Source organism: Phyllobates terribilis, unplaced genomic scaffold, assembly GCF_046119375.1.
Source record: "Phyllobates terribilis strain yellow unplaced genomic scaffold, ASM4611937v1 Scaffold_499__1_contigs__length_1316695, whole genome shotgun sequence".
Lineage (NCBI taxonomy): Eukaryota > Metazoa > Chordata > Amphibia > Anura > Dendrobatidae > Phyllobates > Phyllobates terribilis.
In genome coordinates this window covers 894,864-920,457 of record NW_027363259.1, presented here as the reverse complement: position 1 = coordinate 920,457, position 25,594 = coordinate 894,864, and the positions used below count along the sequence as shown (strand labels likewise).

General features: G+C 44.9%; 17 non-coding genes and 2 pseudogenes across 17 annotated transcripts; all 19 read right to left on the bottom strand.

The window, feature by feature from the left end:
• Positions 1-585: 585 nt before the first annotated feature.
• On the bottom strand, positions 586-776 carry LOC141230271 (U2 spliceosomal RNA). The gene has a single exon (XR_012296823.1). It is a non-coding gene; the product is annotated as a U2 spliceosomal RNA (small nuclear RNA).
• A 1,115-nt stretch (positions 777-1,891) lies between these two features.
• Positions 1,892-2,082, bottom strand: LOC141230781 (U2 spliceosomal RNA). Its single transcript, XR_012297233.1, has one exon. It is a non-coding gene; the product is annotated as a U2 spliceosomal RNA (small nuclear RNA).
• A 1,115-nt stretch (positions 2,083-3,197) lies between these two features.
• Positions 3,198-3,388, bottom strand: LOC141230780 (U2 spliceosomal RNA). The gene has a single exon (XR_012297232.1). It is a non-coding gene; the product is annotated as a U2 spliceosomal RNA (small nuclear RNA).
• A 1,115-nt stretch (positions 3,389-4,503) lies between these two features.
• Positions 4,504-4,694, bottom strand: LOC141230187 (U2 spliceosomal RNA). Its single transcript, XR_012296742.1, has one exon. It is a non-coding gene; the product is annotated as a U2 spliceosomal RNA (small nuclear RNA).
• A 1,115-nt stretch (positions 4,695-5,809) lies between these two features.
• LOC141230779 (U2 spliceosomal RNA) lies at positions 5,810-6,000 on the bottom strand. The gene has a single exon (XR_012297231.1). It is a non-coding gene; the product is annotated as a U2 spliceosomal RNA (small nuclear RNA).
• Positions 6,001-7,115: 1,115 nt separating this feature from the next.
• LOC141230778 (U2 spliceosomal RNA) lies at positions 7,116-7,306 on the bottom strand. Its single transcript, XR_012297230.1, has one exon. It is a non-coding gene; the product is annotated as a U2 spliceosomal RNA (small nuclear RNA).
• Positions 7,307-8,421: 1,115 nt separating this feature from the next.
• LOC141230776 (U2 spliceosomal RNA) lies at positions 8,422-8,612 on the bottom strand. The gene has a single exon (XR_012297228.1). It is a non-coding gene; the product is annotated as a U2 spliceosomal RNA (small nuclear RNA).
• A 1,115-nt stretch (positions 8,613-9,727) lies between these two features.
• On the bottom strand, positions 9,728-9,918 carry LOC141230774 (U2 spliceosomal RNA). Its single transcript, XR_012297227.1, has one exon. It is a non-coding gene; the product is annotated as a U2 spliceosomal RNA (small nuclear RNA).
• A 1,115-nt stretch (positions 9,919-11,033) lies between these two features.
• Positions 11,034-11,219, bottom strand: LOC141230386 (U2 spliceosomal RNA). Its single transcript, XR_012296910.1, has one exon. It is a non-coding gene; the product is annotated as a U2 spliceosomal RNA (small nuclear RNA).
• Positions 11,220-13,818: 2,599 nt separating this feature from the next.
• Positions 13,819-14,009, bottom strand: LOC141230773 (U2 spliceosomal RNA). Its single transcript, XR_012297226.1, has one exon. It is a non-coding gene; the product is annotated as a U2 spliceosomal RNA (small nuclear RNA).
• Positions 14,010-15,124: 1,115 nt separating this feature from the next.
• LOC141230772 (U2 spliceosomal RNA) lies at positions 15,125-15,315 on the bottom strand. Its single transcript, XR_012297225.1, has one exon. It is a non-coding gene; the product is annotated as a U2 spliceosomal RNA (small nuclear RNA).
• Positions 15,316-16,430: 1,115 nt separating this feature from the next.
• Positions 16,431-16,621, bottom strand: LOC141230771 (U2 spliceosomal RNA). The gene has a single exon (XR_012297224.1). It is a non-coding gene; the product is annotated as a U2 spliceosomal RNA (small nuclear RNA).
• Positions 16,622-17,736: 1,115 nt separating this feature from the next.
• LOC141230769 (U2 spliceosomal RNA) lies at positions 17,737-17,927 on the bottom strand. The gene has a single exon (XR_012297222.1). It is a non-coding gene; the product is annotated as a U2 spliceosomal RNA (small nuclear RNA).
• Positions 17,928-19,042: 1,115 nt separating this feature from the next.
• On the bottom strand, positions 19,043-19,219 carry LOC141230320 (U2 spliceosomal RNA; annotated as a pseudogene).
• Positions 19,220-20,008: 789 nt separating this feature from the next.
• On the bottom strand, positions 20,009-20,100 carry LOC141230446 (U2 spliceosomal RNA; annotated as a pseudogene).
• A 1,115-nt stretch (positions 20,101-21,215) lies between these two features.
• On the bottom strand, positions 21,216-21,406 carry LOC141230768 (U2 spliceosomal RNA). Its single transcript, XR_012297220.1, has one exon. It is a non-coding gene; the product is annotated as a U2 spliceosomal RNA (small nuclear RNA).
• A 1,115-nt stretch (positions 21,407-22,521) lies between these two features.
• LOC141230767 (U2 spliceosomal RNA) lies at positions 22,522-22,712 on the bottom strand. The gene has a single exon (XR_012297219.1). It is a non-coding gene; the product is annotated as a U2 spliceosomal RNA (small nuclear RNA).
• Positions 22,713-23,827: 1,115 nt separating this feature from the next.
• LOC141230144 (U2 spliceosomal RNA) lies at positions 23,828-24,018 on the bottom strand. Its single transcript, XR_012296700.1, has one exon. It is a non-coding gene; the product is annotated as a U2 spliceosomal RNA (small nuclear RNA).
• A 1,115-nt stretch (positions 24,019-25,133) lies between these two features.
• LOC141230766 (U2 spliceosomal RNA) lies at positions 25,134-25,324 on the bottom strand. Its single transcript, XR_012297218.1, has one exon. It is a non-coding gene; the product is annotated as a U2 spliceosomal RNA (small nuclear RNA).
• Between the last annotated feature and the right edge of the window lie 270 nt (positions 25,325-25,594).

Below are 25,594 nucleotides of genomic sequence, written 5' to 3'. Positions count from 1 at the left end.
ACAGACTAATCAACCAAACTTTTTGGGTTGGGTTCTCTTTTATAGTCTGCAGGCATTAAATGAAAGAAGTCAGTGTTCCAGCAGAGGGAGACAACGTTTCAGAAAAGGCATTGTAGCAAACCAAAAAAGAAATTTTAAGCGCAGCAGAGTAACCAGCGCACATACCTGTTAGCTCAGGTGAGTTTAAAAGGCTGCTGTTGATAACAAGGGCATTTGCTAAATAGATGGTGTGTGTGCAACAATATACTGAAAGGTCAATTATATTGTGCAGCTTATCTCACCACCTGTAGTTATTTAGGTGAAAGCTCCAAAATGCTTGCCTAATATGTCTGTTTATCCAAAAGGAAGTAAAAAGGGAGAGCTAGAAAGATAGCATTGCATCACATTACATGGCAATGCAATGCACAGTTGCTGAAGTTGAACCAAAATGAGCTTGTAATCTGGCTTCTGCAACTTTGAACATGAAAAATCCAATGAGGAGAAGAAAAGCAAAGCCAAAGAGTCCATCCCCAAATCCGACAAACAAGCAAAATGAACAAAAAACATTGAATTCAATTCTTTCTGATTTTAGAAACTGCATTAAAGAAGGGGTGCACCGGTCCTGGAGATACTGCAATACCAGGTCAATGCGTGGAGTGGACAGAGCAAGCTCTTTTTCCATCTCCCTGTTCTAAAAATCCATTTAATATATGGTTCAAAGATAGGGGACGTATCAGATATTAAACTGATAAGAACAGATACTACACTTGATCTTAGCCAAAAGGCCGAGAAGCGATAACCAGAATTGGTTTCAAACTACGGAGCCACCCAAGGATCCTGAAAAGTCCATTTCTGGAGATGAGCTCCTGGACTCCCGTTAAGAAGACATGTTGTCAACCTCTAGATCCCTTACATGCCTGCACTTTTCGGCTTGCTGCTGCTGCAATCCACGCGTTTTAGATCTGCATAACTCCACCTCTTTAAACACAGCACCTTCACCCCCTGCTGTTCCCACCCGCCTCAACACCGTTGGAAGGGAGGAGAACCAATTAAGGCGGGGGGTGGGGTGGAACGAGCAGCTGTCTACCCTTAGCAGGAGGGCTCCTGATTACATACCTCTCCTGCTGCTGCTGCTGCTGGCTGTCCAGCAGCAGACTGAAGGTGGCTGCTGCTGTGCACAGGTATATAAAGGCTCAGAGCCTATTATGACACGCGCAGCCAGCGTTCCATTGCCACATTCCATCTACTGCAGGCAGGATACCTGGCTGGCTGAATGTCGCTGAGAAGCTCACAGAGACCGCCATAAGCAACAGTTTAACAGAATGCCACAGACTAATCAACCAAACTTTTTGGGTTGGGTTCTCTTTTATAGTCTGCAGGCATTAAATGAAAGAAGTCAGTGTTCCAGCAGAAGGAGACAACGTTTCAGAAAAGGCATTGTAGCAAACCAAAAAAGAAATTTTAAGCGCAGCAGAGTAACCAGCGCACATACCTGTTAGCTCAGGTGAGTTTAAAAGGCTGCTGTTGATAACAAGGGCATTTGCTAAATAGATGGTGTGTGTGCAACAATATACTGAAAGGTCAATTATATTGTGCAGCTTATCTCACCACCTGTAGTTATTTAGGTGAAAGCTCCAAAATGCTTGCCTAATATGTCTGTTTATCCAAAAGGAAGTAAAAAGGGAGAGCTAGAAAGATAGCATTGCATCACATTACATGGCAATGCAATGCACAGTTGCTGAAGTTGAACCAAAATGAGCTTGTAATCTGGCTTCTGCAACTTTGAACATGAAAAATCCAATGAGGAGAAGAAAAGCAAAGCCAAAGAGTCCATCCCCAAATCCGACAAACAAGCAAAATGAACAAAAAACATTGAATTCAATTCTTTCTGATTTTAGAAACTGCATTAAAGAAGGGGTGCACCGGTCCTGGAGATACTGCAATACCAGGTCAATGCGTGGAGTGGACAGAGCAAGCTCTTTTTCCATCTCCCTGTTCTAAAAATCCATTTAATATATGGTCCCCAGATAGGGGACGTATCAGATATTAAACTGATAAGAACAGATACTACACTTGATCTTAGCCAAAAGGCCGAGAAGCGATAACCAGAATTGGTTTCAAACTACGGAGCCACCCAAGGATCCTGAAAAGTCCATTTGTGGAGATGAGCTCCTGGACTCCCGTTAAGAAGACATGTTGTCAACCTCTAGATCCCTTACATGCCTGCACTTTTCGGCTTGCTGCTGCTGCAATCCACGCGTTTTAGATCTGCATAACTCCACCTCTTTAAACACAGCACCTTCACCCCCTGCTGTTCCCACCCGCCTCAACACCGTTGGAAGGGAGGAGAACCAATTAAGGCGGGGGGTGGGGTGGAACGAGCAGCTGTCTACCCTTAGCAGGAGGGCTCCTGATTACATACCTCTCCTGCTGCTGCTGCTGCTGGCTGTCCAGCAGCAGACTGAAGGTGGCTGCTGCTGTGCACAGGTATATAAAGGCTCAGAGCCTATTATGACACGCGCAGCCAGCGTTCCATTGCCACATTCCATCTACTGCAGGCAGGATACCTGGCTGGCTGAATGTCGCTGAGAAGCTCACAGAGACCGCCATAAGCAACAGTTTAACAGAATGCCACAGACTAATCAACCAAACTTTTTGGGTTGGGTTCTCTTTTATAGTCTGCAGGCATTAAATGAAAGAAGTCAGTGTTCCAGCAGAAGGAGACAACGTTTCAGAAAAGGCATTGTAGCAAACCAAAAAAGAAATTTTAAGCGCAGCAGAGTAACCAGTGCACATACCTGTTAGCTCAGGTGAGTTTAAAAGGCTGCTGTTGATAACAAGGGCATTTGCTAAATAGATGGTGTGTGTGCAACAATATACTGAAAGGTCAATTATATTGTGCAGCTTATCTCACCACCTGTAGTTATTTAGGTGAAAGCTCCAAAATGCTTGCCTAATATGTCTGTTTATCCAAAAGGAAGTAAAAAGGGAGAGCTAGAAAGATAGCATTGCATCACATTACATGGCAATGCAATGCACAGTTGCTGAAGTTGAACCAAAATGAGCTTGTAATCTGGCTTCTGCAACTTTGAACATGAAAAATCCAATGAGGAGAAGAAAAGCAAAGCCAAAGAGTCCATCCCCAAATCCGACAAACAAGCAAAATGAACAAAAAACATTGAATTCAATTCTTTCTGATTTTAGAAACTGCATTAAAGAAGGGGTGCACCGGTCCTGGAGATACTGCAATACCAGGTCAATGCGTGGAGTGGACAGAGCAAGCTCTTTTTCCATCTCCCTGTTCTAAAAATCCATTTAATATATGGTCCCCAGATAGGGGACGTATCAGATATTAAACTGATAAGAACAGATACTACACTTGATCTTAGCCAAAAGGCCGAGAAGCGATAACCAGAATTGGTTTCAAACTACGGAGCCACCCAAGGATCCTGAAAAGTCCATTTGTGGAGATGAGCTCCTGGACTCCCGTTAAGAAGACATGTTGTCAACCTCTAGATCCCTTACATGCCTGCACTTTTCGGCTTGCTGCTGCTGCAATCCACGCGTTTTAGATCTGCATAACTCCACCTCTTTAAACACAGCACCTTCACCCCCTGCTGTTCCCACCCGCCTCAACACCGTTGGAAGGGAGGAGAACCAATTAAGGCGGGGGGTGGGGTGGAACGAGCAGCTGTCTACCCTTAGCAGGAGGGCTCCTGATTACATACCTCTCCTGCTGCTGCTGCTGCTGGCTGTCCAGCAGCAAACTGAAGGTGGCTGCTGCTGTGCACAGGTATATAAAGGCTCAGAGCCTATTATGACACGCGCAGCCAGCGTTCCATTGCCACATTCCATCTACTGCAGGCAGGATACCTGGCTGACTGAATGTCGCTGAGAAGCTCACAGAGACCGCCATAAGCAACAGTTTAACAGAATGCCACAGACTAATCAACCAAACTTTTTGGGTTGGGTTCTCTTTTATAGTCTGCAGGCATTAAATGAAAGAAGTCAGTGTTCCAGCAGAAGGAGACAACGTTTCAGAAAAGGCATTGTAGCAAACCAAAAAAGAAATTTTAAGCGCAGCAGAGTAACCAGCGCACATACCTGTTAGCTCAGGTGACTTTAAAAGGCTGCTGTTGATAACAAGGGCATTTGCTAAATAGATGGTGTGTGTGCAACAATATACTGAAAGGTCAATTATATTGTGCAGCTTATCTCACCACCTGTAGTTATTTAGGTGAAAGCTCCAAAATGCTTGCCTAATATGTCTGTTTATCCAAAAGGAAGTAAAAAGGGAGAGCTAGAAAGATAGCATTGCATCACATTACATGGCAATGCAATGCACAGTTGCTGAAGTTGAACCAAAATGAGCTTGTAATCTGGCTTCTGCAACTTTGAACATGAAAAATCCAATGAGGAGAAGAAAAGCAAAGCCAAAGAGTCCATCCCCAAATCCGACAAACAAGCAAAATGAACAAAAAACATTGAATTCAATTCTTTCTGATTTTAGAAACTGCATTAAAGAAGGGGTGCACCGGTCCTGGAGATACTGCAATACCAGGTCAATGCGTGGATCTGACAGAGCAAGCTCTTTTTCCATCTCCCTGTTCTAAAAATCCATTTAATATATGGTCCCCAGATAGGGGACGTATCAGATATTAAACTGATAAGAACAGATACTACACTTGATCTTAGCCAAAAGGCCGAGAAGCGATAACCAGAATTGGTTTCAAACTACGGAGCCACCCAAGGATCCTGAAAAGTCCATTTGTGGAGATGAGCTCCTGGACTCCCGTTAAGAAGACATGTTGTCAACCTCTAGATCCCTTACATGCCTGCACTTTTCGGCTTGCTGCTGCTGCAATCCACGCGTTTTAGATCTGCATAACTCCACCTCTTTAAACACAGCACCTTCACCCCCTGCTGTTCCCACCCGCCTCAACACCGTTGGAAGGGAGGAGAACCAATTAAGGCGGGGGGTGGGGTGGAACGAGCAGCTGTCTACCCTTAGCAGGAGGGCTCCTGATTACATACCTCTCCTGCTGCTGCTGCTGCTGGCTGTCCAGCAGCAGACTGAAGGTGGCTGCTGCTGTGCACAGGTATATAAAGGCTCAGAGCCTATTATGACACGCGCAGCCAGCGTTCCATTGCCACATTCCATCTACTGCAGGCAGGATACCTGGCTGGCTGAATGTCGCTGAGAAGCTCACAGAGACCGCCATAAGCAACAGTTTAACAGAATGCCACAGACTAATCAACCAAACTTTTTGGGTTGGGTTCTCTTTTATAGTCTGCAGGCATTAAATGAAAGAAGTCAGTGTTCCAGCAGAAGGAGACAACGTTTCAGAAAAGGCATTGTAGCAAACCAAAAAAGAAATTTTAAGCGCAGCAGAGTAACCAGTGCACATACCTGTTAGCTCAGGTGAGTTTAAAAGGCTGCTGTTGATAACAAGGGCATTTGCTAAATAGATGGTGTGTGTGCAACAATATACTGAAAGGTCAATTATATTGTGCAGCTTATCTCACCACCTGTAGTTATTTAGGTGAAAGCTCCAAAATGCTTGAATAATATGTCTGTTTATCCAAAAGGAAGTAAAAAGGGAGAGCTAGAAAGATAGCATTGCATCACATTACATGGCAATGCAATGCACAGTTGCTGAAGTTGAACCAAAATGAGCTTGTAATCTGGCTTCTGCAACTTTGAACATGAAAAATCCAATGAGGAGAAGAAAAGCAAAGCCAAAGAGTCCATCCCCAAATCCGACAAACAAGCAAAATGAACAAAAAACATTGAATTCAATTCTTTCTGATTTTAGAAACTGCATTAAAGAAGGGGTGCACCGGTCCTGGAGATACTGCAATACCAGGTCAATGCGTGGAGTGGACAGAGCAAGCTCTTTTTCCATCTCCCTGTTCTAAAAATCCATTTAATATATGGTCCCCAGATAGGGGACGTATCAGATATTAAACTGATAAGAACAGATACTACACTTGATCTTAGCCAAAAGGCCGAGAAGCGATAACCAGAATTGGTTTCAAACTACGGAGCCACCCAAGGATCCTGAAAAGTCCATTTGTGGAGATGAGCTCCTGGACTCCCGTTAAGAAGACATGTTGTCAACCTCAAGATCCCTTACATGCCTGCACTTTTCGGCTTGCTGCTGCTGCAATCCACGCGTTTTAGATCTGCATAACTCCACCTCTTTAAACACAGCACCTTCACCCCCTGCTGTTCCCACCCGCCTCAACACCCTTGGAAGGGAGGAGAACCAATTAAGGCGGGGGGTGGGGTGGAACGAGCAGCTGTCTACCCTTAGCAGGAGGGCTCCTGATTACATACCTCTCCTGCTGCTGCTGCTGCTGGCTGTCCAGCAGCAGACTGAAGGTGGCTGCTGCTGTGCACAGGTATATAAAGGCTCAGAGCCTATTATGACACGCGCAGCCAGCGTTCCATTGCCACATTCCATCTACTGCAGGCAGGATACCTGGCTGGCTGAATGTCGCTGAGAAGCTCACAGAGACCGCCATAAGCAACAGTTTAACAGAATGCCACAGACTAATCAACCAAACTTTTTGGGTTGGGTTCTCTTTTATAGTCTGCAGGCATTAAATGAAAGAAGTCAGTGTTCCAGCAGAAGGAGACAACGTTTCAGAAAAGGCATTGTAGCAAACCAAAAAAGAAATTTTAAGCGCAGCAGAGTAACCAGCGCACATACCTGTTAGCTCAGGTGAGTTTAAAAGGCTGCTGTTGATAACAAGGGCATTTGCTAAATAGATGGTGTGTGTGCAACAATATACTGAAAGGTCAATTATATTGTGCAGCTTATCTCACCACCTGTAGTTATTTAGGTGAAAGCTCCAAAATGCTTGCCTAATATGTCTGTTTATCCAAAAGGAAGTAAAAAGGGAGAGCTAGAAAGATAGCATTGCATCACATTACATGGCAATGCAATGCACAGTTGCTGAAGTTGAACCAAAATGAGCTTGTAATCTGGCTTCTGCAACTTTGAACATGAAAAATCCAATGAGGAGAAGAAAAGCAAAGCCAAAGAGTCCATCCCCAAATCCGACAAACAAGCAAAATGAACAAAAAACATTGAATTCAATTCTTTCTGATTTTAGAAACTGCATTAAAGAAGGGGTGCACCGGTCCTGGAGATACTGCAATACCAGGTCAATGCGTGGAGTGGACAGAGCAAGCTCTTTTTCCATCTCCCTGTTCTAAAAATCCATTTAATATATGGTCCCCAGATAGGGGACGTATCAGATATTAAACTGATAAGAACAGATACTACACTTGATCTTAGCCAAAAGGCCGAGAAGCGATAACCAGAATTGGTTTCAAACTACGGAGCCACCCAAGGATCCTGAAAAGTCCATTTGTGGAGATGAGCTCCTGGACTCCCGTTAAGAAGACATGTTGTCAACCTCTAGATCCCTTACATGCCTGCACTTTTCGGCTTGCTGCTGCTGCAATCCACGCGTTTTAGATCTGCATAACTCCACCTCTTTAAACACAGCACCTTCACCCCCTGCTGTTCCCACCCGCCTCAACACCCTTGGAAGGGAGGAGAACCAATTAAGGCGGGGGGTGGGGTGGAACGAGCAGCTGTCTACCCTTAGCAGGAGGGCTCCTGATTACATACCTCTCCTGCTGCTGCTGCTGCTGGCTGTCCAGCAGCAGACTGAAGGTGGCTGCTGCTGTGCACAGGTATATAAAGGCTCAGAGCCTATTATGACACGCGCAGCCAGCGTTCCATTGCCACATTCCATCTACTGCAGGCAGGATACCTGGCTGGCTGAATGTCGCTGAGAAGCTCACAGAGACCGCCATAAGCAACAGTTTAACAGAATGCCACAGACTAATCAACCAAACTTTTTGGGTTGGGTTCTCTTTTATAGTCTGCAGGCATTAAATGAAAGAAGTCAGTGTTCCAGCAGAAGGAGACAACGTTTCAGAAAAGGCATTGTAGCAAACCAAAAAAGAAATTTTAAGCGCAGCAGAGTAACCAGCGCACATACCTGTTAGCTCAGGTGAGTTTAAAAGGCTGCTGTTGATAACAAGGGCATTTGCTAAATAGATGGTGTGTGTGCAACAATATACTGAAAGGTCAATTATATTGTGCAGCTTATCTCACCACCTGTAGTTATTTAGGTGAAAGCTCCAAAATGCTTGCCTAATATGTCTGTTTATCCAAAAGGAAGTAAAAAGGGAGAGCTAGAAAGATAGCATTGCATCACATTACATGGCAATGCAATGCACAGTTGCTGAAGTTGAACCAAAATGAGCTTGTAATCTGGCTTCTGCAACTTTGAACATGAAAAATCCAATGAGGAGAAGAAAAGCAAAGCCAAAGAGTCCATCCCCAAATCCGACAAACAAGCAAAATGAACAAAAAACATTGAATTCAATTCTTTCTGATTTTAGAAACTGCATTAAAGAAGGGGTGCACCGGTCCTGGAGATACTGCAATACCAGGTCAATGCGTGGAGTGGACAGAGCAAGCTCTTTTTCCATCTCCCTGTTCTAAAAATCCATTTAATATATGGTCCCCAGATAGGGGACGTATCAGATATTAAACTGATAAGAACAGATACTACACTTGATCTTAGCCAAAAGGCCGAGAAGCGATAACCAGAATTGGTTTCAAACTACGGAGCCACCCAAGGATCCTGAAAAGTCCATTTGTGGAGATGAGCTCCTGGACTCCCGTTAAGAAGACATGTTGTCAACCTCTAGATCCCTTACATGCCTGCACTTTTCGGCTTGCTGCTGCTGCAATCCACGCGTTTTAGATCTGCATAACTCCACCTCTTTAAACACAGCACCTTCACCCCCTGCTGTTCCCACCCGCCTCAACACCGTTGGAAGGGAGGAGAACCAATTAAGGCGGGGGGTGGGGTGGAACGAGCAGCTGTCTACCCTTAGCAGGAGGGCTCCTGATTACATACCTCTCCTGCTGCTGCTGCTGCTGGCTGTCCAGCAGCAGACTGAAGGTGGCTGCTGCTGTGCACAGGTATATAAAGGCTCAGAGCCTATTATGACACGCGCAGCCAGCGTTCCATTGCCACATTCCATCTACTGCAGGCAGGATACCTGGCTGGCTGAATGTCGCTGAGAAGCTCACAGAGACCGCCATAAGCAACAGTTTAACAGAATGCCACAGACTAATCAACCAAACTTTTTGGGTTGGGTTCTCTTTTATAGTCTGCAGGCATTAAATGAAAGAAGTCAGTGTTCCAGCAGAAGGAGACAACGTTTCAGAAAAGGCATTGTAGCAAACCAAAAAAGAAATTTTAAGCGCAGCAGAGTAACCAGCGCACATACCTGTTAGCTCAGGTGAGTTTAAAAGGCTGCTGTTGATAACAAGGGCATTTGCTAAATAGATGGTGTGTGTGCAACAATATACTGAAAGGTCAATTATATTGTGCAGCTTATCTCACCACCTGTAGTTATTTAGGTGAAAGCTCCAAAATGCTTGCCTAATATGTCTGTTTATCCAAAAGGAAGTAAAAAGGGAGAGCTAGAAAGATAGCATTGCATCACATTACATGGCAATGCAATGCACAGTTGCTGAAGTTGAACCAAAATGAGCTTGTAATCTGGCTTCTGCAACTTTGAACATGAAAAATCCAATGAGGAGAAGAAAAGCAAAGCCAAAGAGTCCATCCCCAAATCCGACAAACAAGCAAAATGAACAAAAAACATTGAATTCAATTCTTTCTGATTTTAGAAACTGCATTAAAGAAGGGGTGCACCGGTCCTGGAGATACTGCAATACCAGGTCAATGCGTGGAGTGGACAGAGCAAGCTCTTTTTCCATCTCCCTGTTCTAAAAATCCATTTAATATATGGTCCCCAGATAGGGGACGTATCAGATATTAAACTGATAAGAACAGATACTACACTTGATCTTAGCCAAAAGGCCGAGAAGCGATAACCAGAATTGGTTTCAAACTACGGAGCCACCCAAGGATCCTGAAAAGTCCATTTGTGGAGATGAGCTCCTGGACTCCCGTTAAGAAGACATGTTGTCAACCTCTAGATCCCTTACATGCCTGCACTTTTCGGCTTGCTGCTGCTGCAATCCACGCGTTTTAGATCTGCATAACTCCACCTCTTTAAACACAGCACCTTCACCCCCTGCTGTTCCCACCCGCCTCAACACCGTTGGAAGGGAGGAGAACCAATTAAGGCGGGGGGTGGGGTGGAACGAGCAGCTGTCTACCCTTAGCAGGAGGGCTCCTGATTACATACCTCTCCTGCTGCTGCTGCTGCTGGCTGTCCAGCAGCAGACTGAAGGTGGCTGCTGCTGTGCACAGGTATATAAAGGCTCAGAGCCTATTATGACACGCGCAGCCAGCGTTCCATTGCCACATTCCATCTACTGCAGGCAGGATACCTGGCTGGCTGAATGTCGCTGAGAAGCTCACAGAGACCGCCATAAGCAACAGTTTAACAGAATGCCACAGACTAATCAACCAAACTTTTTGGGTTGGGTTCTCTTTTATAGTCTGCAGGCATTAAATGAAAGAAGTCAGTGTTCCAGCAGAAGGAGACAACGTTTCAGAAAAGGCATTGTAGCAAACCAAAAAAGAAATTTTAAGCACAGCAGAGTAACCAGCGCACATACCTGTTAGCTCAGGTGAGTTTAAAAGGCTGCTGTTGATAACAAGGGCATTTGCTAAATAGATGGTGTGTGTGCAACAATATACTGAAAGGTCAATTATATTGTGCAGCTTATCTCACCACCTGTAGTTATTTAGGTGAAAGCTCCAAAATGCTTGCCTAATATGTCTGTTTATCCAAAAGGAAGTAAAAAGGGAGAGCTAGAAAGATAGCATTGCATCACATTACATGGCAATGCAATGCACAGTTGCTGAAGTTGAACCAAAATGAGCTTGTAATCTGGCTTCTGCAACTTTGAACATGAAAAATCCAATGAGGAGAAGAAAAGCAAAGCCAAAGAGTCCATCCCCAAATCCGACAAACAAGCAAAATGAACAAAAAACATTGAATTCAATTCTTTCTGATTTTAGAAACTGCATTAAAGAAGGGGTGCACCGGTCCTGGAGATACTGCAATACCAGGTCAATGCGTGGAGTGGACAGAGCAAGCTCTTTTTCCATCTCCCTGTTCTAAAAATCCATTTAATATATGGTCCCCAGATAGGGGACGTATCAGATATTAAACTGATAAGAACAGATTTTTTTTTTTTTTTTTTTCTTAACACTCAGATTACAAGTACCATCTCGATTCCATACTTCTGAAAACGGTGATGGACCAAATCCATCATCGTGTCATTTTAAAACAAAAAAACATTATTTAATGCATATACAAAAAAAACAAAACAACAACCAGTATTTCCTCTCAGACACATAATATATAGAGGAAGGAAACAAAACACATTACTGCATTCCTCCCTTCAACGCATAATATGTTAGATACTCCAACAGTCCTTTCTCTTGCGAGAAAGATTCAAAGTTTGTATTCACATAATCTATCCATGTCCTTCCCACCTTATAGGTTTCAAAAAACCTCTCTTTATTTGCCTTCACACTTGCGATTACCTTTGGAAAAAAAGCTTCAAAACACACACCACTTCCCTTCATTTCCGCAATTCCTTTTTTAACTTTGTCCATTTCTTTATCAGCTTCCTCCTCTTCTGTTTGCCTCTGAACCTCTACCGTCTTCTTTTTTTCTTTCTTTTCCGCCTTTGCACTTTCCATCTTCTCCTTATTACTCTTTCTCTTTGGGCATTCCTTAAACCTATGCCCAATTTCCATACACAGGTTACACTTATTCCTTTCTACTGGACATGATTTAGAAACATGTCCTTCCGCTTTACACTTCCAACACTTTTCTGCAGTACAGTCTTCACGTTTATGACCATATACCTCACAAATTGAACAAAAGGAATCCATCCCATTAAAGAATAAATTCCCACTTACTTTACCAAGCTTAAACCTTTGAGGCGGGTAGGAAAAACTCCTATCCTTGTTCATGTTAAATTCCACAAAAAATTTCCACTTTCCCGTCCATACTCCGAATTCATTCATTACTTTACCTTTTGATACTACAGACTTGGCAAAACCACTCAAAAACGTGACAATGTCCTCTTCTGGAACCAGTGGTGAAAACATTTTCACTGTCACCATCTTTTCACTACTAAATACGTGATGTTGAAACCGAATTCCAACAAACTTCTCATGTCTCAATTCATCAAAAGAATCCATATAGTTCTCCAAAATCTTCCTAGACTCAAAAAACACGTCATAGACACCCTTTTGGGGATAATCCATAACTGCCACGATGTCTTCTTTATTCACCTTTGCGACACCCAAGATGATCTCCTTCATAATAAACCGAAAGTCCTTAACCTTCTGACAGTCTATCCGGACAAAAATCCGGAAAGCGGTCTCCACACGTGCATGTTCTGGAACCTCCAACTTCGGCCACAACTCCGCCTCTGTTGCCATGATTCTCCAACAGAATGAGCGTAATCTCCACTCCAACACACAGAAGGAGCGAGTATGATCACTTCCCGTTGTCTGGGGACTAAGCCGACACGCCTATAGCAGCAAGGGGGTGAAGTCCCCACAATTAGGTAAGGACGATCCCCCAAGGCCGACGAGCCAGGTACCCTAGACACCTCCAACCAAAACCAAGGTAGCAATCGCTAAATCACTGCACTTGATCTTAGCCAAAAGGCCGAGAAGCGATAACCAGAATTGGTTTCAAACTACGGAGCCACCCAAGGATCCTGAAAAGTCCATTTGTGGAGATGACCTCCTGGACTCCCGTTAAGAAGACATGTTGTCAACCTCTAGATCCCTTACATGCCTGCACTTTTCGGCTTGCTGCTGCTGCAATCCACGCGTTTTAGATCTGCATAACTCCACCTCTTTAAACACAGCACCTTCACCCCCTGCTGTTCCCACCCGCCTCAACACCGTTGGAAGGGAGGAGAACCAATTAAGGCGGGGGGTGGGGTGGAACGAGCAGCTGTCTACCCTTAGCAGGAGGGCTCCTGATTACATACCTCTCCTGCTGCTGCTGCTGCTGGCTGTCCAGCAGCAGACTGAAGGTGGCTGCTGCTGTGCACGGGTATATAAAGGCTCAGAGCCTATTATGACACGCGCAGCCAGCGTTCCATTGCCACATTCCATCTACTGCAGGCAGGATACCTGGCTGGCTGAATGTCGCTGAGAAGCTCACAGAGACCGCCATAAGCAACAGTTTAACAGAATGCCACAGACTAATCAACCAAACTTTTTGGGTTGGGTTCTCTTTTATAGTCTGCAGGCATTAAATGAAAGAAGTCAGTGTTCCAGCAGAAGGAGACAACGTTTCAGAAAAGGCATTGTAGCAAACCAAAAAAGAAATTTTAAGCGCAGCAGAGTAACCAGCGCACATACCTGTTAGCTCAGGTGAGTTTAAAAGGCTGCTGTTGATAACAAGGGCATTTGCTAAATAGATGGTGTGTGTGCAACAATATACTGAAAGGTCAATTATATTGTGCAGCTTATCTCACCACCTGTAGTTATTTAGGTGAAAGCTCCAAAATGCTTGCCTAATATGTCTGTTTATCCAAAAGGAAGTAAAAAGGGAGAGCTAGAAAGATAGCATTGCATCACATTACATGGCAATGCAATGCACAGTTGCTGAAGTTGAACCAAAATGAGCTTGTAATCTGGCTTCTGCAACTTTGAACATGAAAAATCCAATGAGGAGAAGAAAAGCAAAGCCAAAGAGTCCATCCCCAAATCCGACAAACAAGCAAAATGAACAAAAAACATTGAATTCAATTCTTTCTGATTTTAGAAACTGCATTAAAGAAGGGGTGCACCGGTCCTGGAGATACTGCAATACCAGGTCAATGCGTGGAGTGGACAGAGCAAGCTCTTTTTCCATCTCCCTGTTCTAAAAATCCATTTAATATATGGTCCCCAGATAGGGGACGTATCAGATATTAAACTGATAAGAACAGATACTACACTTGATCTTAGCCAAAAGGCCGAGAAGCGATAACCAGAATTGGTTTCAAACTACGGAGCCACCCAAGGATCCTGAAAAGTCCATTTGTGGAGATGAGCTCCTGGACTCCCGTTAAGAAGACATGTTGTCAACCTCTAGATCCCTTACATGCCTGCACTTTTCGGCTTGCTGCTGCTGCAATCCACGCGTTTTAGATCTGCATAACTCCACCTCTTTAAACACAGCACCTTCACCCCCTGCTGTTCCCACCCGCCTCAACACCGTTGGAAGGGAGGAGAACCAATTAAGGCGGGGGGTGGGGTGGAACGAGCAGCTGTCTACCCTTAGCAGGAGGGCTCCTGATTACATACCTCTCCTGCTGCTGCTGCTGCTGGCTGTCCAGCAGCAGACTGAAGGTGGCTGCTGCTGTGCACAGGTATATAAAGGCTCAGAGCCTATTATGACACGCGCAGCCAGCGTTCCATTGCCACATTCCATCTACTGCAGGCAGGATACCTGGCTGGCTGAATGTCGCTGAGAAGCTCACAGAGACCGCCATAAGCAACAGTTTAACAGAATGCCACAGACTAATCAACCAAACTTTTTGGGTTGGGTTCTCTTTTATAGTCTGCAGGCATTAAATGAAAGAAGTCAGTGTTCCAGCAGAAGGAGACAACGTTTCAGAAAAGGCATTGTAGCAAACCAAAAAAGAAATTTTAAGCGCAGCAGAGTAACCAGCGCACATACCTGTTAGCTCAGGTGAGTTTAAAAGGCTGCTGTTGATAACAAGGGCATTTGCTAAATAGATGGTGTGTGTGCAACAATATACTGAAAGGTCAATTATATTGTGCAGCTTATCTCACCACCTGTAGTTATTTAGGTGAAAGCTCCAAAATGCTTGCCTAATATGTCTGTTTATCCAAAAGGAAGTAAAAAGGGAGAGCTAGAAAGATAGCATTGCATCACATTACATGGCAATGCAATGCACAGTTGCTGAAGTTGAACCAAAATGAGCTTGTAATCTGGCTTCTGCAACTTTGAACATGAAAAATCCAATGAGGAGAAGAAAAGCAAAGCCAAAGAGTCCATCCCCAAATCCGACAAACAAGCAAAATGAACAAAAAACATTGAATTCAATTCTTTCTGATTTTAGAAACTGCATTAAAGAAGGGGTGCACCGGTCCTGGAGATACTGCAATACCAGGTCAATGCGTGGAGTGGACAGAGCAAGCTCTTTTTCCATCTCCCTGTTCTAAAAATCCATTTAATATATGGTCCCCAGATAGGGGACGTATCAGATATTAAACTGATAAGAACAGATACTACACTTGATCTTAGCCAAAAGGCCGAGAAGCGATAACCAGAATTGGTTTCAAACTACGGAGCCACCCAAGGATCCTGAAAAGTCCATTTGTGGAGATGAGCTCCTGGACTCCCGTTAAGAAGACATGTTGTCAACCTCTAGATCCCTTACATGCCTGCACTTTTCGGCTTGCTGCTGCTGCAATCCACGCGTTTTAGATCTGCATAACTCCACCTCTTTAAACACAGCACCTTCACCCCCTGCTGTTCCCACCCGCCTCAACACCATTGGAAGGGAGGAGAACCAATTAAGGCGGGGGGTGGGGTGGAACGAGCAGCTGTCTACCCTTAGCAGGAGGGCTCCTGATTACATACCTCTCCTGCTGCTGCTGCTGCTGGCTGTCCAGCAGCAGACTGAAGGTGGCTGCTGCTGTGCACAGGTATATAAAGGCTCAGAGCCTATTATGACACGCGCAGCCAGCGTTCCATTGCCACATTCCATCTACTGCAGGCAGGATACCTGGCTGGCTGAATGTCGCTGAGAAGCTCACAGAGACCGCCATAAGCAACAGTTTAACAGAATGCCACAGACTAATCAACCAAACTTTTTGGGTTGGGTTCTCTTTTATAGTCTGCAGGCATTAAATGAAAGAAGTCAGTGTTCCAGCAGAAGGAGACAACGTTTCAGAAAAGGCATTGTAGCAAACCAAAAAAGAAATTTTAAGCGCAGCAGAGTAACCAGCGCACATACCTGTTAGCTCAGGTGAGTTTAAAAGGCTGCTGTTGATAACAAGGGCATTTGCTAAATAGATGGTGTGTGTGCAACAATATACTGAAAGGTCAATTATATTGTGCAGCTTATCTCACCACCTGTAGTTATTTAGGTGAAAGCTCCAAAATGCTTGCCTAATATGTCTGTTTATCCAAAAGGAAGTAAAAAGGGAGAGCTAGAAAGATAGCATTGCATCACATTACATGGCAATGCAATGCACAGTTGCTGAAGTTGAACCAAAATGAGCTTGTAATCTGGCTTCTGCAACTTTGAACATGAAAAATCCAATGAGGAGAAGAAAAGCAAAGCCAAAGAGTCCATCCCCAAATCCGACAAACAAGCAAAATGAACAAAAAACATTGAATTCAATTCTTTCTGATTTTAGAAACTGCATTAAAGAAGGGGTGCACCGGTCCTGGAGATACTGCAATACCAGGTCAATGCGTGGAGTGGACAGAGCAAGCTCTTTTTCCATCTCCCTGTTCTAAAAATCCATTTAATATATGGTCCCCAGATAGGGGACGTATCAGATATTAAACTGATAAGAACAGATACTACACTTGATCTTAGCCAAAAGGCCGAGAAGCGATAACCAGAATTGGTTTCAAACTACGGAGCCACCCAAGGATCCTGAAAAGTCCATTTGTGGAGATGAGCTCCTGGACTCCCGTTAAGAAGACATGTTGTCAACCTCTAGATCCCTTACATGCCTGCACTTTTCGGCTTGCTGCTGCTGCAATCCACGCGTTTTAGATCTGCATAACTCCACCTCTTTAAACACAGCACCTTCACCCCCTGCTGTTCCCACCCGCCTCAACACCGTTGGAAGGGAGGAGAACCAATTAAGGCGGGGGGTGGGGTGGAACGAGCAGCTGTCTACCCTTAGCAGGAGGGCTCCTGATTACATACCTCTCCTGCTGCTGCTGCTGCTGGCTGTCCAGCAGCAGACTGAAGGTGGCTGCTGCTGTGCACAGGTATATAAAGGCTCAGAGCCTATTATGACACGCGCAGCCAGCGTTCCATTGCCACATTCCATCTACTGCAGGCAGGATACCTGGCTGGCTGAATGTCGCTGAGAAGCTCACAGAGACCGCCATAAGCAACAGTTTAACAGAATGCCACAGACTAATCAACCAAACTTTTTGGGTTGGGTTCTCTTTTATAGTCTGCAGGCATTAAATGAAAGAAGTCAGTGTTCCAGCAGAAGGAGACAACGTTTCAGAAAAGGCATTGTAGCAAACCAAAAAAGAAATTTTAAGCGCAGCAGAGTAACCAGCGCACATACCTGTTAGCTCAGGTGAGTTTAAAAGGCTGCTGTTGATAACAAGGGCATTTGCTAAATAGATGGTGTGTGTGCAACAATATACTGAAAGGTCAATTATATTGTGCAGCTTATCTCACCACCTGTAGTTATTTAGGTGAAAGCTCCAAAATGCTTGCCTAATATGTCTGTTTATCCAAAAGGAAGTAAAAAGGGAGAGCTAGAAAGATAGCATTGCATCACATTACATGGCAATGCAATGCACAGTTGCTGAAGTTGAACCAAAATGAGCTTGTAATCTGGCTTCTGCAACTTTGAACATGAAAAATCCAATGAGGAGAAGAAAAGCAAAGCCAAAGAGTCCATCCCCAAATCCGACAAACAAGCAAAATGAACAAAAAACATTGAATTCAATTCTTTCTGATTTTAGAAACTGCATTAAAGAAGGGGTGCACCGGTCCTGGAGATACTGCAATACCAGGTCAATGCGTGGAGTGGACAGAGCAAGCTCTTTTTCCATCTCCCTGTTCTAAAAATCCATTTAATATATGGTCCCCAGATAGGGGACGTATCAGATATTAAACTGATAAGAACAGATACTACACTTGATCTTAGCCAAAAGGCCGAGAAGCGATAACCAGAATTGGTTTCAAACTACGGAGCCACCCAAGGATCCTGAAAAGTCCATTTGTGGAGATGAGCTCCTGGACTCCCGTTAAGAAGACATGTTGTCAACCTCTAGATCCCTTACATGCCTGCACTTTTCGGCTTGCTGCTGCTGCAATCCACGCGTTTTAGATCTGCATAACTCCACCTCTTTAAACACAGCACCTTCACCCCCTGCTGTTCCCACCCGCCTCAACACCGTTGGAAGGGAGGAGAACCAATTAAGGCGGGGGGTGGGGTGGAACGAGCAGCTGTCTACCCTTAGCAGGAGGGCTCCTGATTACATACCTCTCCTGCTGCTGCTGCTGCTGGCTGTCCAGCAGCAGACTGAAGGTGGCTGCTGCTGTGCACAGGTATATAAAGGCTCAGAGCCTATTATGACACGCGCAGCCAGCGTTCCATTGCCACATTCCATCTACTGCAGGCAGGATACCTGGCTGGCTGAATGTCGCTGAGAAGCTCACAGAGACCGCCATAAGCAACAGTTTAACAGAATGCCACAGACTAATCAACCAAACTTTTTGGGTTGGGTTCTCTTTTATAGTCTGCAGGCATTAAATGAAAGAAGTCAGTGTTCCAGCAGAAGGAGACAACGTTTCAGAAAAGGCATTGTAGCAAACCAAAAAAGAAATTTTAAGCGCAGCAGAGTAACCAGCGCACATACCTGTTAGCTCAGGTGAGTTTAAAAGGCTGCTGTTGATAACAAGGGCATTTGCTAAATAGATGGTGTGTGTGCAACAATATACTGAAAGGTCAATTATATTGTGCAGCTTATCTCACCACCTGTAGTTATTTAGGTGAAAGCTCCAAAATGCTTGCCTAATATGTCTGTTTATCCAAAAGGAAGTAAAAAGGGAGAGCTAGAAAGATAGCATTGCATCACATTACATGGCAATGCAATGCACAGTTGCTGAAGTTGAACCAAAATGAGCTTGTAATCTGGCTTCTGCAACTTTGAACATGAAAAATCCAATGAGGAGAAGAAAAGCAAAGCCAAAGAGTCCATCCCCAAATCCGACAAACAAGCAAAATGAACAAAAAACATTGAATTCAATTCTTTCTGATTTTAGAAACTGCATTAAAGAAGGGGTGCACCAGTCCTGGAGATACTGCAATACCAGGTCAATGCGTGGAGTGGACAGAGCAAGCTCTTTTTCCATCTCCCTGTTCTAAAAATCCATTTAATATATGGTCCCCAGATAGGGGACGTATCAGATATTAAACTGATAAGAACAGATTTTTATCGAAAGCCCGAATTCGTGTACAAAACCCGAGTGCGCTTAAAAAAGTGACAAGTGCCACAAAAAAAGTGCACTAGGATGCTGGTCTTCTTGAAACCCTCTCCAAAAGGAGAAGGGTCCCCCAAACCATTCCCCGTCCCTCCGAGCCAAAAGGCCACAGCGAGGAACAGGGACAAAAAGCCACCTCCAGCCGAAGCCAGAGGCGACCCAATCTTACCCCCAGCACCTGCCCGAGTTCTCACCCGAGCAAGGCACTGGGAGCCAAAGACTGTGCTCCCCTCCCAGAAGAGGGGAGCCAACAACGCTCTCCTCCCGAAAGAGGAGAGCCAGGGGGGTTCAGGGGGGAGCGGAACCTGATGGCCACACACTCCCCCCCTAGACCTGCCAAGAGAGGAACCCGTAAGGGAACCGCATCCCGACAAAATCCTAGTAGGACGTGACACACGTGAATAAGTGGACACACAGTGACAAAGAAATTAAATAAATAGTGAAGGTTTCACAGTATAATACTGCCCGGACCTTCGACCGGGAATTGAAAAATTCCCCATCCTAAGGCCAGAAGGCCCGGAATAAGGGTGTGTGCGAAGAAAGAAAATTTGAAGTGCTTGTGCAAATGTGCCATAAACTCAAGTGGGGTTCCCAATCCCAGTGAGTTAAGGCACCCCAGGGTCACCACTCCTGGGGCACTTCACACTTCGGGCTTTCGATCTTCCCCGGCCCAATGGCGTCGATCCTGGGGGGCCATGCTTTCCACCAGATGACTATATTAGCCACCTGGCGTACTAACAAGCGCCTAAACCCCAGTGTGCATAATGTATCAATCTACTAGGGCGGCCAACATCCAAAACCGCCTTTTCGAAAGATACTACACTTGATCTTAGCCAAAAGGCCGAGAAGCGATAACCAGAATTGGTTTCAAACTACGGAGCCACCCAAGGATCCTGAAAAGTCCATTTGTGGAGATGAGCTCCTGGACTCCCGTTAAGAAGACATGTTGTCAACCTCTAGATCCCTTACATGCCTGCACTTTTCGGCTTGCTGCTGCTGCAATCCACGCGTTTTAGATCTGCATAACTCCACCTCTTTAAACACAGCACCTTCACCCCCTGCTGTTCCCACCCGCCTCAACACCGTTGGAAGGGAGGAGAACCAATTAAGGCGGGGGGTGGGGTGGAACGAGCAGCTGTCTACCCTTAGCAGGAGGGCTCCTGATTACATACCTCTCCTGCTGCTGCTGCTGCTGGCTGTCCAGCAGCAGACTGAAGGTGGCTGCTGCTGTGCACAGGTATATAAAGGCTCAGAGCCTATTATGACACGCGCAGCCAGCGTTCCATTGCCACATTCCATCTACTGCAGGCAGGATACCTGGCTGGCTGAATGTCGCTGAGAAGCTCACAGAGACCGCCATAAGCAACAGTTTAACAGAATGCCACAGACTAATCAACCAAACTTTTTGGGTTGGGTTCTCTTTTATAGTCTGCAGGCATTAAATGAAAGAAGTCAGTGTTCCAGCAGAAGGAGACAACGTTTCAGAAAAGGCATTGTAGCAAACCAAAAAAGAAATTTTAAGCGCAGCAGAGTAACCAGCGCACATACCTGTTAGCTCAGGTGAGTTTAAAAGGCTGCTGTTGATAACAAGGGCATTTGCTAAATAGATGGTGTGTGTGCAACAATATACTGAAAGGTCAATTATATTGTGCAGCTTATCTCACCACCTGTAGTTATTTAGGTGAAAGCTCCAAAATGCTTGCCTAATATGTCTGTTTATCCAAAAGGAAGTAAAAAGGGAGAGCTAGAAAGATAGCATTGCATCACATTACATGGCAATGCAATGCACAGTTGCTGAAGTTGAACCAAAATGAGCTTGTAATCTGGCTTCTGCAACTTTGAACATGAAAAATCCAATGAGGAGAAGAAAAGCAAAGCCAAAGAGTCCATCCCCAAATCCGACAAACAAGCAAAATGAACAAAAAACATTGAATTCAATTCTTTCTGATTTTAGAAACTGCATTAAAGAAGGGGTGCACCGGTCCTGGAGATACTGCAATACCAGGTCAATGCGTGGAGTGGACAGAGCAAGCTCTTTTTCCATCTCCCTGTTCTAAAAATCCATTTAATATATGGTCCCCAGATAGGGGACGTATCAGATATTAAACTGATAAGAACAGATACTACACTTGATCTTAGCCAAAAGGCCGAGAAGCGATAACCAGAATTGGTTTCAAACTACGGAGCCACCCAAGGATCCTGAAAAGTACATTTGTGGAGATGAGCTCCTGGACTCCCGTTAAGAGGACATGTTGTCAACCTCTAGATCCCTTACATGCCTGCACTTTTCGACTTGCTGCTGCTGCAATCCACGCGTTTTAGATCTGCATAACTCCACCTCTTTAAACACAGCACCTTCACCCCCTGCTGTTCCCACCCGCCTCAACACCGTTGGAAGGGAGGAGAACCAATTAAGGCGGGGGGTGGGGTGGAACGAGCAGCTGTCTACCCTTAGCAGGAGGGCTCCTGATTACATACCTCTCCTGCTGCTGCTGCTGCTGGCTGTCCAGCAGCAGACTGAAGGTGGCTGCTGCTGTGCACAGGTATATAAAGGCTCAGAGCCTATTATGACACGCGCAGCCAGCGTTCCATTGCCACATTCCATCTACTGCAGGCAGGATACCTGGCTGGCTGAATGTCGCTGAGAAGCTCACAGAGACCGCCATAAGCAACAGTTTAACAGAATGCCACAGACTAATCAACCAAACTTTTTGGGTTGGGTTCTCTTTTATAGTCTGCAGGCATTAAATGAAAGAAGTCAGTGTTCCAGCAGAAGGAGACAACGTTTCAGAAAAGGCATTGTAGCAAACCAAAAAAGAAATTTTAAGCGCAGCAGAGTAACCAGCGCACATACCTGTTAGCTCAGGTGAGTTTAAAAGGCTGCTGTTGATAACAAGGGCATTTGCTAAATAGATGGTGTGTGTGCAACAATATACTGAAAGGTCAATTATATTGTGCAGCTTATCTCACCACCTGTAGTTATTTAGGTGAAAGCTCCAAAATGCTTGCCTAATATGTCTGTTTATCCAAAAGGAAGTAAAAAGGGAGAGCTAGAAAGATAGCATTGCATCACATTACATGGCAATGCAATGCACAGTTGCTGAAGTTGAACCAAAATGAGCTTGTAATCTGGCTTCTGCAACTTTGAACATGAAAAATCCAATGAGGAGAAGAAAAGCAAAGCCAAAGAGTCCATCCCCAAATCCGACAAACAAGCAAAATGAACAAAAAACATTGAATTCAATTCTTTCTGATTTTAGAAACTGCATTAAAGAAGGGGTGCACCGGTCCTGGAGATACTGCAATACCAGGTCAATGCGTGGAGTGGACAGAGCAAGCTCTTTTTCCATCTCCCTGTTCTAAAAATCCATTTAATATATGGTCCCCAGATAGGGGACGTATCAGATATTAAACTGATAAGAACAGATACTACACTTGATCTTAGCCAAAAGGCCGAGAAGCGATAACCAGAATTGGTTTCAAACTACGGAGCCACCCAAGGATCCTGAAAAGTCCATTTGTGGAGATGAGCTCCTGGACTCCCGTTAAGAAGACATGTTGTCAACCTCTAGATCCCTTACATGCCTGCACTTTTCGGCTTGCTGCTGCTGCAATCCACGCGTTTTAGATCTGCATAACTCCACCTCTTTAAACACAGCACCTTCACCCCCTGCTGTTCCCACCCGCCTCAACACCGTTGGAAGGGAGGAGAACCAATTAAGGCGGGGGGTGGGGTGGAACGAGCAGCTGTCTACCCTTAGCAGGAGGGCTCCTGATTACATACCTCTCCTGCTGCTGCTGCTGCTGGCTGTCCAGCAGCAGACTGAAGGTGGCTGCTGCTGTGCACAGGTATATAAAGGCTCAGAGCCTATTATGACACGCGCAGCCAGCGTTCCATTGCCACATTCCATCTACTGCAGGCAGGATACCTGGCTGGCTGAATGTCGCTGAGAAGCTCACAGAGACCGCCATAAGCAACAGTTTAACAGAATGCCACAGACTAATCAACCAAACTTTTTGGGTTGGGTTCTCTTTTATAGTCTGCAGGCATTAAATGAAAGAAGTCAGTGTTCCAGCAGAAGGAGACAACGTTTCAGAAAAGGCATTGTAGCAAACCAAAAAAGAAATTTTAAGCGCAGCAGAGTAACCAGCGCACATACCTGTTAGCTCAGGTGAGTTTAAAAGGCTGCTGTTGATAACAAGGGCATTTGCTAAATAGATGGTGTGTGTGCAACAATATACTGAAAGGTCAATTATATTGTGCAGCTTATCTCACCACCTGTAGTTATTTAGGTGAAAGCTCCAAAATGCTTGCCTAATATGTCTGTTTATCCAAAAGGAAGTAAAAAGGGAGAGCTAGAAAGATAGCATTGCATCACATTACATGGCAATGCAATGCACAGTTGCTGAAGTTGAACCAAAATGAGCTTGTAATCTGGCTTCTGCAACTTTGAACATGAAAAATCCAATGAGGAGAAGAAAAGCAAAGCCAAAGAATCCATCCCCAAATCCGACAAACAAGCAAAATGAACAAAAAACATTGAATTCAATTCTTTCTGATTTTAGAAACTGCATTAAAGAAGGGGTGCACCGGTCCTGGAGATACTGCAATACCAGGTCAATGCCTGGAGTGGACAGAGCAAGCTCTTTTTCCATCTCCCTGTTCTAAAAATCCATTTAATATATGGTCCCCAGATAGGGGACGTATCAGATATTAAACTGATAAGAACAGATACTACACTTGATCTTAGCCAAAAGGCCGAGAAGCGATAACCAGAATTGGTTTCAAACTACGGAGCCACCCAAGGATCCTGAAAAGTCCATTTGTGGAGATGAGCTCCTGGACTCCCGTTAAGAAGACATGTTGTCAACCTCTAGATCCCTTACATGCCTGCACTTTTCGGCTTGCTGCTGCTGCAATCCACGCGTTTTAGATCTGCATAACTCCACCTCTTTAAACACAGCACCTTCACCCCCTGCTGTTCCCACCCGCCTCAACACCGTTGGAAGGGAGGAGAACCAATTAAGGCGGGGGGTGGGGTGGAACGAGCAGCTGTCTACCCTTAGCAGGAGGGCTCCTGATTACATACCTCTCCTGCTGCTGCTGCTGCTGGCTGTCCAGCAGCAGACTGAAGGTGGCTGCTGCTGTGCACAGGTATATAAAGGCTCAGAGCCTATTATGACACGCGCAGCCAGCGTTCCATTGCCACATTCCATCTATTGCAGGCAGGATACCTGGCTGGCTGAATGTCGCTGAGAAGCTCACAGAGACCGCCATAAGCAACAGTTTAACAGAATGCCACAGACTAATCAACCAAACTTTTTGGGTTGGGTTCTCTTTTATAGTCTGCAGGCATTAAATGAAAGAAGTCAGTGTTCCAGCAGAAGGAGACAACGTTTCAGAAAAGGCATTGTAGCAAACCAAAAAAGAAATTTTAAGCGCAGCAGAGTAACCAGCGCACATACCTGTTAGCTCAGGTGAGTTTAAAAGGCTGCTGTTGATAACAAGGGCATTTGCTAAATAGATGGTGTGTGTGCAACAATATACTGAAAGGTCAATTATATTGTGCAGCTTATCTCACCACCTGTAGTTATTTAGGTGAAAGCTCCAAAATGCTTGCCTAATATGTCTGTTTATCCAAAAGGAAGTAAAAAGGGAGAGCTAGAAAGATAGCATTGCATCACATTACATGGCAATGCAATGCACAGTTGCTGAAGTTGAACCAAAATGAGCTTGTAATCTGGCTTCTGCAACTTTGAACATGAAAAATCCAATGAGGAGAAGAAAAGCAAAGCCAAAGAGTCCATCCCCAAATCCGACAAACAAGCAAAATGAACAAAAAACATTGAATTCAATTCTTTCTGATTTTAGAAACTGCATTAAAGAAGGGGTGCACCGGTCCTGGAGATACTGCAATACCAGGTCAATGCGTGGAGTGGACAGAGCAAGCTCTTTTTCCATCTCCCTGTTCTAAAAATCCATTTAATATATGGTCCCCAGATAGGGGACGTATCAGATATTAAACTGATAAGAACAGATACTACACTTGATCTTAGCCAAAAGGCCGAGAAGCGATAACCAGAATTGGTTTCAAACTACGGAGCCACCCAAGGATCCTGAAAAGTCCATTTGTGGAGATGAGCTCCTGGACTCCCGTTAAGAAGACATGTTGTCAACCTCTAGATCCCTTACATGCCTGCACTTTTCGGCTTGCTGCTGCTGCAATCCACGCGTTTTAGATCTGCATAACTCCACCTCTTTAAACACAGCACCTTCACCCCCTGCTGTTCCCACCCGCCTCAACACCGTTGGAAGGGAGGAGAACCAATTAAGGCGGGGGGTGGGG